Genomic DNA, 13,002 nt, shown 5'->3' with positions numbered 1-13,002 from the left:
AATGTGTATTCTGCTGCTTTTGGGTGAAATGTTCTGTATATATTAAGTTCATCTGGTCTAATGTATCATTTAAGGGCTGATGTTTCCTTATTGATTTATTGTCTGTATAGTCTATCCACTTATGTAAGTAGGGTATTAGAGTCTTCTAGTATTATTGTATTGGTGTGGATTTCTCTCTTTAGGTATGTGAATATTTGCTTTATATATTTATTTACCTCTATGTTGGGTGCATAAATATTTATAAATGTTATATGTTCTTGCTGTATTTACCCTTATGTAATGCTCATGTTTGTCCTTTATTACCATCTTTGTTTTAAAGTCTAGTTTATTTAATATAAGTATAGCTACCCCACTTTCTTTTGGTTTGCCTGAAATATCTTTTCCCATCCCTTCACTTTCAGTCTGTGTGTGTCCTTACAAAGGAGGTGAGTCTTTTGTTCTTTTTTCCCCATATAACCACTCCATGTCTTTGATTGAAGAATTTAGTCCATGTATATTTAAAATAATTATAAATTTTATAATTTATAATTTTATAACTATAAATAATTATAAATAATAATAATATATATAATTATATATTTATTGCCAGATTTAATTATTCTTTTCTTGTCTGTTGAGATAGACCTGCATTGCTATGAGTTTCCTTCTTATAACTGCTTTTGATGCATTCCACAGATTTTAATGAGGCATTGACCAAAGTTCTTTTTTGCATTTTGTAAACTGTATTGTTTTTAAAATTTCAATTTTTAATTATTCATTGTTAGTGTGTACAAATAAAATATTGTATTCTGAAACCTTGTTAAATTCACTTATTGGCTCTAGTTGTTGTTTTGTTTTTGAAATTCCTGAAGGATTTTCTGTGTAGATAATCATTTTTCTGCAAATAGAGGCAACTTTTTCTTTTCCAGTTTGGAGACCTTTTATTTCTTTTATTTGCCTTATTGAACTGACTTAAACTTCCAGTACAGTGCTGAATAGATATGGTAAGGGGGGCATTACTGCCTTTTCCCATATGATAGGGAGAAAGCTTTCAGTCTTTCTGCATTAAGTATGATATTAGCTATAAGTTTTCTGGAAAGCTGTAAGTTTTCAAGTTGAGGAAATTCCCTTTGAGTTCTTCTTTGCTAAGAGTTTTCAGCAGATATGCTTATTTAATATTTCTCAACTGCTCTTTATGAATTTGTTGAGATGGCAATATGATTTTTATTTTTTAGTCTGTTAATGTGGTGAATTACATTTATGGATTTTTGAATGTTAAACCAAACCTTGCTTTCCTTGAAGGATTTTATGCTATTTTATGTATTACGTATGATTTGCTAAAATTTTATTTAGAATTTTTGCATCTATGTGCATGTAGGATATTGGTTTATAGGTCTCCTCTGTTATAATGTCTTTCTGGGTTTCATACCAGAGAACCTCTGACCTCATGCAATGAGTTGGAAAGCATTGCCTCCTGTTCAATTTTGTGGAAGAGTTTGTGTAGACTTGATACATTTTTTTTCTTAAGTGCTTGATTGAATTCTTTAGTGAAACCATCTGAGCCTGAAGCTTTTGCTTATTTGTTTGTGAGAAGTTTTTAATTATAAATTCAATTTATTTAATAGGCTATTTAGGCTATCTATTTATTCTTGAGTAAATTTGGTAGTTTGTATCTTTAAAGAAATATGTCCGTTTTATCTGAATTGTCAAATGTTGGCATAATGTTCTTAATATTTCCTTATTTTTCTTTAATATCTGTAGGATATATAGTGATGTCATCTCTATCATTCCTGATATTGGTAACTTGTGTATTCTCCCTTTCCTTCTTCTCATTAGTCCAGCTAGCAATTTATCAATTTTATTTATCTTTTTAAAGAAGCAGCTTTTATTTTTATTAATCTTTTCTTTGATTTTCTATATTTTATTCCATTGATTTCTAGTTTGATTTTTTAAATTATTTCCTTATTTCCTCTCTTCTACTTTGGTATGTATTTGTCTTTTTGTTTCTACTTTTTTTTTTTTTTAAGATTTTATTTTAAGTAATTTCTAAAACCAACATGGGAATCAAATTCACAACCCCGAGATCAAGAATCTCATGCTCTACCAACTGAGCCAGTCAGGTGGCCCTCTAGTTTCTTAACATAGAAGTTGAGTCATCGATCTGAGGTCTTCTCTGTTCTAAGATAGGTGTTTGGTGTTATAAATTTACTTCTAAATATTGCTTTAGCTGCATCTCACAAATTTTAAAATGTTGTGTTTTTGATCCAGCATAATTATTAATTTCCTTTTTTTTTTGACCCATGGTTTGTTTAAAAGCATGTTGCTTAGTTTCAATATAATTGAGAATTTTCCAGATAATTGATTCCTTATCTATTTTTATTGCGCCCAGAGTAAATACTTTGTATGGTTTGGATCATGGAGACATGTTTTGTGATCTAAAATATATACCTTGGAAAATGTTTCATGTGCACTTGAAGGAAATGTGTATTCTACTGTAGTATTGAATGGGTTGTTCTAAAAGTACCAGTTGAGGTCAAATTGTTTGGTAGTGTTCTTTAACTCTTCTATATCCTTACTCATTTTCTGTTTAATGATTGTATCAATTATTGAGATTGTTGAAATCTCTGAATATAATTGTGAATTTGTCCTTTTTTTATTGCAGATGTATCAGTTTTTGTTTCATGTGTTTTGATGTTTTGTTATTATGTCCTCATTATGAATTGACCTTTCTATCTAAATAATGTATATCTTTGTTCCATGCTTTGAAATCTACTTTATCCTATGTGATATAGGTGTCCCATCTTTTGATTTCTTTTTTAAGTGTTTATTTATTTTTAGAGAGAGTGAGAGATCATGAGCAGGGGGAGGGCAGAGAGAGAAGGAGACAGAGAATCCCAAACAAGCTCTGTACTGTCAGTGCAGACCCCGACGGTGGGACTCCATCTCATGAATCGTGGGATCATGACCTGAGTCAAAATCAAGAACCAATCATTTAACTGACTGAGCTACCCAGGCACCCCCATCTTTTGATTTCTGTTCACATAGTACATCTTTTTTCATTCTTTTAATTTTAATCCATTTTTATTTATATTTAATTTTTTTGATAGGCAATATACAGAATTGAGTATTTTGTTTTTTTAATCTGATCTAATCTGAGTATTTTGTTTCTTTTTTTTTGATCTAATCAATCACTGTCTCTGACTCGTGTGTGTAGAACGCTAACATTTTAATGAGACTATTAATATAGTGGAGTTTAAATCCTGGTATTTGCTTTCTATTTGCTCTATCTGTTCATTATTCTCCTTTGTCATCTTTTTTTAAATGTGTTCTTCTGGATTTATTGAATATTTTATTGCTCCCTTTAATTCTTGTTGTTGATTTATTAGGTAGAACTCTTTGTTGTGTGATTTTAGTGGTTGCTTTGGTGTTTATAGTAAACATCTTTAAATTTATCATATTCTAACTTCTAGTGATGATATTATACTGCTTTACATACTATATAAAATCTTTATCACATTTTCTTCTCCCAGCCTTTCTGTCATTATTGTCATATATTTTTGATTTCAGCTTGGATCATGATCGCATGGCTCATGGCTTCAAGTTCAAGTGTGGAGTCCACATGGTATTCTCTCTCTCCCTCTCTCTCTGCCCACCCCCCACTTGTGCTTGCTCTCTCTCTCAAAATAAATAAACTTTAAAAAATATAAAGATACTTAACTAATAAGAAAAAAGTAATTAAAAACACGTCATTGCCATTTTTGGTGCTCTTTGTTACTTTGTGTAGCTTATGATTTCCATCTGATATCATTTTTCTTGTGGCTGACAGACTTTCTGTATCAATTCTTGAACTTCAGCTGTGTTAGTGATGAATTCTTTCAGCTTTTGTATATTTGAAAAGTGTGTTTAGTTTACTGTTGTTTTGCTGAATAAAGGATTTGAGGTTGACAGTTTTTTTTTCCCTTTTAGAACTTTAAAGATGTTTTTCCACTATCTTCTGGGTTGTCTTTTTCTGATGAGAAATCTGATGTCATCTTTATCTTAGTTTCTTTTTGTGTAATATATTTTTTCTCTGGCTACTTTCAAGACCTTCCTATCACAAAGATTTTAAGTTACTTGATCATGACATGTCTTGGATATGTGGGTTTATGTATTTCATTAAATATGAATTATATTATATTTTAATATATTTTGGCTTTTATGTCTTCAAATATTTGAATGTTCTAGTGATGGTATGGGATTTATATAGGTTGTATAAGATGAAAACTGATAAAATGGAAAAATCTTCCTAAAATTTGTTTCATACTTCTTGACTTTTATATTTCCATGAATAACATGATTATTTTTAGCCATCTATCTAGGCTCAAAGCCTTGGAATAATGTTTTATTCATTTCCCTCTATACTGTAATCAATCACCTATGTTTATTCATTTCCCTCTATACTGTAATCAATCACATATAGTTGTTACACCTATGTAATCAATCACCCTTTACTGAGCATCTAGTATTTGCCAAAAAACACTGTTATCATCTAAGTATCACAATGTCTTTGAAAGTAGGTATAAATGTTTCTATTTTCCCAGTGAGAACAAAGAAACTTAAAGAAGTTAAGCTGGTGACTCTGTCATTGAGTTTGTAAAGAGAAGAGCCAGAATTCGGGGCCAGGTTTATTTGTACCCTGAGGCCCTCCCCCCTCCCCCCTTTTATTTCTGGTCGAGTAAGCCATTTCTCTCAAGGGACAGTATTATTCTTCAGGGCGTTTCCCTCCTGAAGAAATTTTGTTATTATTTTTTAAGTTTTAGGGACACAGATTAGTTATAATCCTTGGTTCACAACACTTTCATCATTGGTCCATTCATGGCCACATTTTATTTTATTTTTTAAAAATATTTTTAAAGTAGGCTCCACGCCCAGGGTGGAACCAAATATGGGGCTTAAACTCACAACCCTTAGATCAAGACCTGAGCTGAGATCAAGAGTCGGAGTGGAGCTGAGATCAAGAGCTTAACTGACTGAGCCACCCAGGTGCCCCCCACACTTTATTTATTTATTTGTTTGTTCTTCTGTTTTAAAATAATAATAATGACAATAATTAAGTGAAGTACCACCCAACATGAAAGATAGGACCTTGCCAATAGCCTACATCTACTCACTGGCTCTTTTGTTAATCTCCTTTCAATTCCTACTGATGCTACATGACTTACAAGTCTAGATAGCTCAGCTTTGAACTATTTAAATTGTGTCATAATTGACTCATATCCAATTTTCCCCCTCAATCCATTCTAAACATCTCTTGATATTTGATTGATTTTAACATACAACTCTTTTCACATCATTATCTTATTCAAATTTTTCATTCTTTCCCCAGGATTTCTTAGCTGGCCTTTCGAGACCTCTACGATTTATTTGACCTCAATCTATACTAGTTATGTCTCACAGTGTTTTTGTACTCTGCATGCTTTAGATGAGTTAGAGTGTTCATGATTCTCAGACAATCCCCCCATATTTTTATCCTTGACACCTTAAGCTGTTCTCTTTGCTTGTAAGGCAGTCTCTGATTATTTAGTCATCTTTTTCATGAAGTTCTCCTTGATTCTCCCAACCAGAAGTAAACACCAAACTAACAAATCACTCATAGACTACGGTCTATCACATGGTTCTTATTGCCTACTAATTCATGCTACAACAATTTGTATTCTTTTTTTTTTTTTTTCTGTTAATGGATTGTAAGCTCCTAAGGAATGGGGATTATTTTAAATTTATTTTTGTATTTCTCATCAGCTCAGTCACTTACTGTAGATTTTCCTTACTTGTGGGAAGGATGGATGTCCATTAACCTCAGGAGTTCAGCACCAACCAATTATTTCTGCCTTTCACTCTCAAAGCCTTTTTTCTTTTGCTTTTCCTGACTCACCACTTCTCCCTGTCTGTGCATTGAATATACACAGTGGTGGTGGTGGAGGGTTAGTGGGGGTGGGAGGAATAGAGATAAGGGAAGGAGGGAAGGAAGTACCTGATACATAGAGCTATGTCATAGCCTCCAAGAGATGGATCTACAAGGAAGTGATGTAAGCTCATTGACAGGTGAGAATATGACAGTATCGCTTATTTCAAGGGTAAGGAGTGGCTGGAATGGAAATGAGATCAAGAGAAAGAAGGTGGGTGGGGGCTCCAATTGCATATCATGCCTCACGTGCTGTTTCTAGTGCATCTTAGGTGACTAGTCATTCTTACTACATGAAATAATAATACCTTGCCCTTGAATGGCACATGAGAATGTAATTCACATTATCCCTATTTTAAAGATGAGGAAAATGGATTGATGCAATTTCTTTAACTATCATATTTACTGTTTAGGAAGTTAGTTGTACTCTTCTCCTAGCCTAAAAGAATGTAGGGACTTTTGAGAGGCAGAAGAGGGATGATCTGAACTAAATCTCTAAATAGGTCTGAACTAGAGCATCGATGGAGAGAACTCCCCCCCTGCTTGATGTGGTGCTGCCCTAATCATACACTTTCCTGTGCTGAAATTCAGTTCCTAAGGTTCTTTAGCATTTATTTTACAATATGTTTTCTTGCTTCTTTCAGGGCTCCAATGCCTTTTGGTGCTCTTGACTTCCTGGACTGGGGTTTGGGTCAGGGTCCTCCTCCTGCTGGTCTCAGTGTTCAGACCATCCAAGCAGTGACAAGGCAAATTAGGCCTACTTAATGGCGTGAATTCCAGTTTTCTTAGATCCATTTCAGTTAAGTTGCTAAGAAGGAACAGTCCTTTCACACACACATTTATTTCTGAGGAACACTGTAGAGTCATAATTCCACTTGCTCTCCAATAATTTGTACATTGTGTGCCCCACCACATGCTGCTTTTGCAGATTTATACCTTCAGTGGAAACTTGCTGAAAAAAGCCGCTAGGAAGGAAAGGGGGAAAGAGAGAGGGGAGGAGGAATGGAGGGAGCAAAGGAGGATGGGAAGGAGGAAGAGAGCAAGGGTGGGGAGAGAGAGAGAGAGAATGAGAGAGAGAGAGAGAGAGAGACTTTATTTTTAGCTTGACTCCTAAATCAGGGCAGACAGGAAACCATTACAGATGTACATGACGTTGATGATTAGGTGATGAGGCTTGTCAATGTTACTAAGTTGGTTTCAGTGGCATTTCTTTAAAAATATTTTCTTCAAACCTACAGATTGAAGGTACTTACGAAAAATTCCAGAAAAAAAGTTATTTCCAGTGAGTTCCTTGTGGTGGTGGTGATGAGGGGTGTGTGTTATTGATCTTATAATCAAAATATGACTTTAAACCAGGTTTTCTAAAGAAAATTAATGACTGCCTCAAGTTAATGGCCTTCAGCCAATCTCCCAGTCAGCCATTAATCCCCAGGAAATGCCCTGGGCCTTGATCATTGTTGTGTAAATAATACAAAAGTGGGTATAGTTCTCTTGTCAGGTGGGAAGCCTACGTTGCCCTAGTCTCCTGGACTCCCTTTATGGTAAAAAGAATGACCCATTAGGAGGGAAATCTGTAACAATTTCGTTACCATTGTTTAACTAAAATTATTAAATAAGATATTAAGCAACTTGAACTCTGTATGTTTGAGTAAGAAATAATGGAGGACTCCAAGCTCCGAATTCTTAGAGCTGTGAGTGACGTAAAATATAGAGGCCAATATTGAATTGAGAATAATGCAATTACTGTCCTATTAGATATTTCAAGTTAAAATCAGGGTTAAAGTAACACATAATTGACTACTTTACTGGTTGCAAACAAAAGATGGTACTGAAATTTACTTTTAAAATTAGGACCTTATATTCTAATAAAAATATCCCGAGGAACTGCATTTTACAAGTTTTCAAATAAATATCATGATGAATAGGGATATTTTTCTTATCTTAAAATATCAAAGGGTATTTATAGTCCTTTTCGTGGCTTATTCTGCATTCCACGATCCTCAAGAAGGCAAATAGTGAAATGAAAAACATGTGTGAGATATTAGTAGAGCAGTTGATGCTCCTGAGGTGGAAAGGCCTTCGAGGGGATTTTCCTACTTTGAACAGAGATGTCCACGCACATTGTTATCCCGCGTCCCAAATTCAGGTGGTAAACTTTACAGGAAGTAGGTTCTCAATAAACATTTTCAGAATGAATAAACATATTTTAATCAAATATGAACAAACATTTTAAATGTAATTATTTCAATTTAAATAATTTAAAATTTTGTCCATTACACCCCAGTAAAGCTGGAAGAAAATAAAAAAAAATTACTCGTCCTTGCCCAGAGTTTTTTGTATATTTGGAAGATTAGCTTCTTCTTCTTCTTCTTCTTTTTTTTTAAAATTAGTTAGCTAGTTAGTGTATTTATTTATTTATTTAAGTAGCCTCTACACCCAATATGGGGCTCAGACATGACCCCAAGAACTGAGCCAGCCAGGCACCCCAGATTAGTTCTTTATCTTTGATATACATTTTGTGTGTTTTCTCCTAGATTGGCATTTATCTTTTTTCTCTTACATATTTTCTTTTTCCAAATGACTATCCATTTGTCACATCACTATTTATTAAAGAGTTCATCTTGTCCTCACAGGTGTGAAATGCTGTCTCAATTATATTCTAAATTTCCATATGTAGTTGTGTTTATTTTTAAACTTTCCTTTCTGTTGTAGTTGGTTGGCTGTTTGCTCATATGCCATGTTTTGGTACATAGGAGAGCTAATTAGTTTCCTCTTGGCTTTTTTTTTTTTTTAATAAGTGGCTTATCATATAATTTTAAATGCATTTAAATACATACATGGCTTTTAGAGCCAACTTATCTAATTCTAGAAAAAAAATCTCATTTATATATTTTTTTAGAAAATCACATTACATTCATATTAACTAGGAGGAGACCTGATACCTGTTTTCAGTTCAGTGATTCTAATGAAGAGTCCATTCATTCAATTTCCTTTTTTCTTATAGGGTGTTTGCCATGTCACCCATATAGGGTTTGTACATAACTGTTAATTTACAAAATGTTCATTTTTATTTTTGTTGATGTCTTTATTCTGTCATTATATCTTCTGATTGGTTATTACTTATATATATTATGGCTGCAAAATTTTGTATAATCTTGTATCTTGCTAAGTTACTGAATTATTTTATTTATAATAATTTTATCATTGATTCAGATATTCCAAGTAAAGTATTATACCAGGTGAAAGTAGAGATGATTTTATTTCTTTTCTGATTCTTTTATCTCAAATTCTTTTTTCTTGTTTCATTGCACTAGCTAGTAAGTCTGATTCTGTGTTAAATAGTTAAAAAGAATAGCAGGCATTTTGCCTTATTCTGGATCTTAGTGCAAATGCTTCTAGTGTCTACATAATAAATAATATGCTGGCTTTAAGATTGAGGGAAATTTATTTTATTAATTTAAAGAAACATCTATGGCTTTCTATTTTATGAAGTATTTTATCAGAAACGACTTTTGAATTTAGTTGCATTTTTTTCAGTGTCTATGTCATAGTCAAGTAATTTTAAACAATCTTTTCAGATGGTGATCATAGTAATGGCTTTCTTTTTTTTTTTTAAGTTTCATTTATTTGTTTTAAGAGAGAGTGTGCACCCACGTGCATGAGTGGGGGAGGGGCTCAGAGAGAGGGAGAGAGAGGATCCCAAGCAGGCTCCACGCTGACAGTGCAGAGCCCAATGCAAAGATCAATCTCACAAATCGTGAGATCATGACCTGAGCTGAAATCAAGAGTCAGGCACTTAACTGTCTGAGCCACTGTCTTAATACCAAATCACTCTTGCATTCATGTAATAAACTGGTCATGATATATTTATTTTTTTAACGTTTATTTATTTTTGAGAGACAGAGACAGCATGAGCGGGGGAGGGGCAGAGAGATAGGGAGACATAGAACATGAAGGAGGCTCCAGGCTCTGAGCTGTCAGCACAGAGCCCGACGCGGGGCTCACACTCACAAGCTGTGAGATCATGACCTGAGCCGAAGTTGGAAGCTTAACCAACTGAGCCACCTGGGCACCCCCGTGATATATTAATTTTTAAATGAGCGGTTGGATTCTATTTCCTAATATTTTGCTTAAGATTTTTTGCCTCAATATTCCAAGGTAAGATTGGTTTCTGTTTTTCTTTACTATGCTATGTTATTAGGTTTATGTATTGATACTTCTTTTTTGTAAAAGGATTTTTGGAAACGTCTATGTTTAGAAAAATTTATATAACATTGGATTATCTCCACTTTGAAGGTTTGACTGAGCTCCCCTGTGAAACTATCTGCACATGGTCATTTTTGAGGGCCAGTTCTCCATTTCTCTTTTGAAATTTAATCCGAAATTTTTATATATATATATATATAAGAAATGCATACTTGAATCTGTGATAGGAGAACAATGGCCCCCAAAATATCCATGCCCTAACCCCCAGAACCTATGACTAGGTTATTTTTGCAGATGTGATTAAGGGTAGGGACCTCCAGATGAGGAGATTATCCTGAACTGCCTAATTTTTTGAGAATTTAAAAGTAAATAACTTTTTCTTGCTGGGTCACAGAGATACAATGTTTTACTATTGCTGACTTTGAAGATGGATTAAGGGACCATGAGCCAAAGAATATGGGTGGCTTCTAGAAGCAGGGAATAGCCTTTAACTGACAGCCAGTAAGAAAACAAGGACCTTGTTCATACACCCACAAGAAAATAATTTCTACCAACACGTGAATGAGCCAGCAACAGATTCTTTTCTAGAACCTCCATAAAAGGAACCATCCTGCTGACATGTTGATTTTAGTTCAATGAGACCCATAGTGGATTTCTGTCTTAAGAACTATAAAATAATAAATACGTGGTGTTTTCTGCCACAAGTTTGTGGTGACTTTTTATGGCAGCAATGGAAAACTAATACCCGGACAGAGAAGGTCAAATTTGATAAATGTATTTTGTATGAAATTGACTGTTTTAGCTGGGTTTTCACATTTATTTTCATAGAATTACACAGCGTGGACTCATGGTTTTCGAAATTTTGTCAATTTATTTCTCCTTTGTTATTTATTATTTTGTGTCTTTATACTTTTTTTGTGTGAAGTTTGGAAGAGCCATCTGAGGCTTTATTTGGGAAAAGGCACTTGAACTGGCTTTTGGCTTTTATTATTTTTTTTATATTTTTAGTTTTTAAATGTGTATTTTGAGAGACAGAGAGAGAGCACACACAGGGGATGGGCAGAGAGAGAGAGAGAGAGAGAGAGAGAGAGAGAATCTTAAGTGGGCTTCATGCCCAGCCCTGAGCCCCATGTGGAGTTCGATCTCACTGCCCTGAGATCATGCCTGGGCTCAAATCAAGAATTGGATGCTTAGCGATTGAGTCACCCAGGCTCCTTGACTTGGCTTTTAGGTGGGGACATGAGCAAGATGGGGTATCCAGGGCACTAGACTCCTCCCGCTGGCAGGCTGAGGACTGAAGCGGAGCCTCAGGTGGGTCCTCCTGTTTCTGACAGTCCCCAGCACAGCTCCTTCCCCCAAAGGCTCTATGGCCGCCATGAGAGGGGTGGCTGGGAGAGACCTCAGTGGCTGTTCAGGTGGACAGGATACCAGACAACTTGGATGCCAGCTTCACGTGGCGGATCTCTATCTTCCTCACAACCACCGCCTTGGAGGAGCTGACGCAGCTGAAGAAATTGGAGCCCCCGCCAGACGAGAAGATGCTCAGGCCATAGTTGAGATCGGGGCTCACGAGGACGCTGTAGGCCGAGCTCAGCCCACCTGAGTACCCACTGGTGGTCTTAGTATAGATACTCATGTTCTCATCCCAGACTCCAGCTAGCTTTCCTCGCTCTCCAGGGGCTTGCAGTAGGTGGAAATCTCCAATGTCCAGGGCCAGCTTGATGTTCACGAGCTCCTTGTACTCGCATAGCTACCATGCTATGTCCTACTCGGCTCACTGCAGGGTGCCTCCAGCCGTGCCAGCTTGGCATTGGTGAACTTCACGGACAGCTCCCTGCGCTGCTCTGCATCAGCGACAGCGTGCTCTTTGATCTCCGGGTACTGCTTTTTGAAGTCCTCCACCAGCCCCTGCCTGCTGCCAAGCTTTAAACCCAGCTTTCGCTTCTCCTGGTCCAGTATGTCCAGCTGCTGGTGAAGGTTGCTGATGTATCTCTAGAACATGTCCCTGTGGCTCCGAGTTGTGTTCTGCTGCCGGAGGCTGCGTTCGGTCTCCGGAATTTTGTTCTTCTGCCCCAGGTGCCAGCCCTATCGATGGAGGCAAACTTGTTGCTGAGGGTCTTGATCTGCTCCTTCTCCTGGGTGCACACGGCCTTGATACTGGGGTCTGTCTCCAGCTTAAGGGGACTCCACAGGCTCTGGTTCACTGATGCAACCGTGATCCTGCCCACTTCCCTGGCCCCACTGTAGCCGCTGACCACACTCATGCTGGCGCCCAGGCCACCCTGGAAGCTGCTGCCTCTGCCCACCCGGGACAAGGCTGGTCATTTGAAAGGGGAGTCTTGGATGAGAAGGCAAAAGGCACTATCTTTGCCTCTAGACCGTCCCCATTCTCAGTGGTGTTTTGAAGAGGGCTGGGCCAGTCTTATCTCCTGCAAAATCTGCCTCTACAGAAATATCTTCTAATTCTCTTGAACTGATCTCTCCTGCAGGACTGCCAAACTTGGCAAGAAAGAGCCAATTCTTACCCGTATTTTGATAGTTTTTTCCCAGGTGGTCTCACTCATAAGCTCTATCTGCATGTGATCTGTATTCGTAAGATATTATAGTCCACAGCTAATCCGAGAGTCAGTTTATCACGTCATCTACCATGACAAGAAGGATCACCAGACTTTCCAGCCCACTGTATCTGTTTTCTTGCTGATCACCAACTGACCACTGAATTAATATTTGCTATTTTAAGTTTTGTTAAGGTAGCTCATGCCTAGGTACGAACCTCTGTTGTTGTAGAGTGTATTGACTGTTCACAACGTAAAGAATAAAGTGACGGCGACTTTGAAACAATAAAAGTGTATTTGTGCCAATTCAAGCATATGCAG

At 36.4% G+C, this 13,002-nt stretch overlaps 1 pseudogene; it reads right to left on the bottom strand.

The window, feature by feature from the left end:
- Positions 1 to 11,884: 11,884 nt before the first annotated feature.
- On the bottom strand, positions 11,885 to 12,705 carry LOC122218380 (annotated as a pseudogene).
- Positions 12,706 to 13,002: the final 297 nt, after the last annotated feature.

This window comes from Panthera leo, chromosome B1 (assembly GCF_018350215.1).
Source record: "Panthera leo isolate Ple1 chromosome B1, P.leo_Ple1_pat1.1, whole genome shotgun sequence".
Classification (NCBI taxonomy): domain Eukaryota; kingdom Metazoa; phylum Chordata; class Mammalia; order Carnivora; family Felidae; genus Panthera; species Panthera leo.
This window is presented reverse-complemented; position numbering and strand designations above follow the sequence as displayed.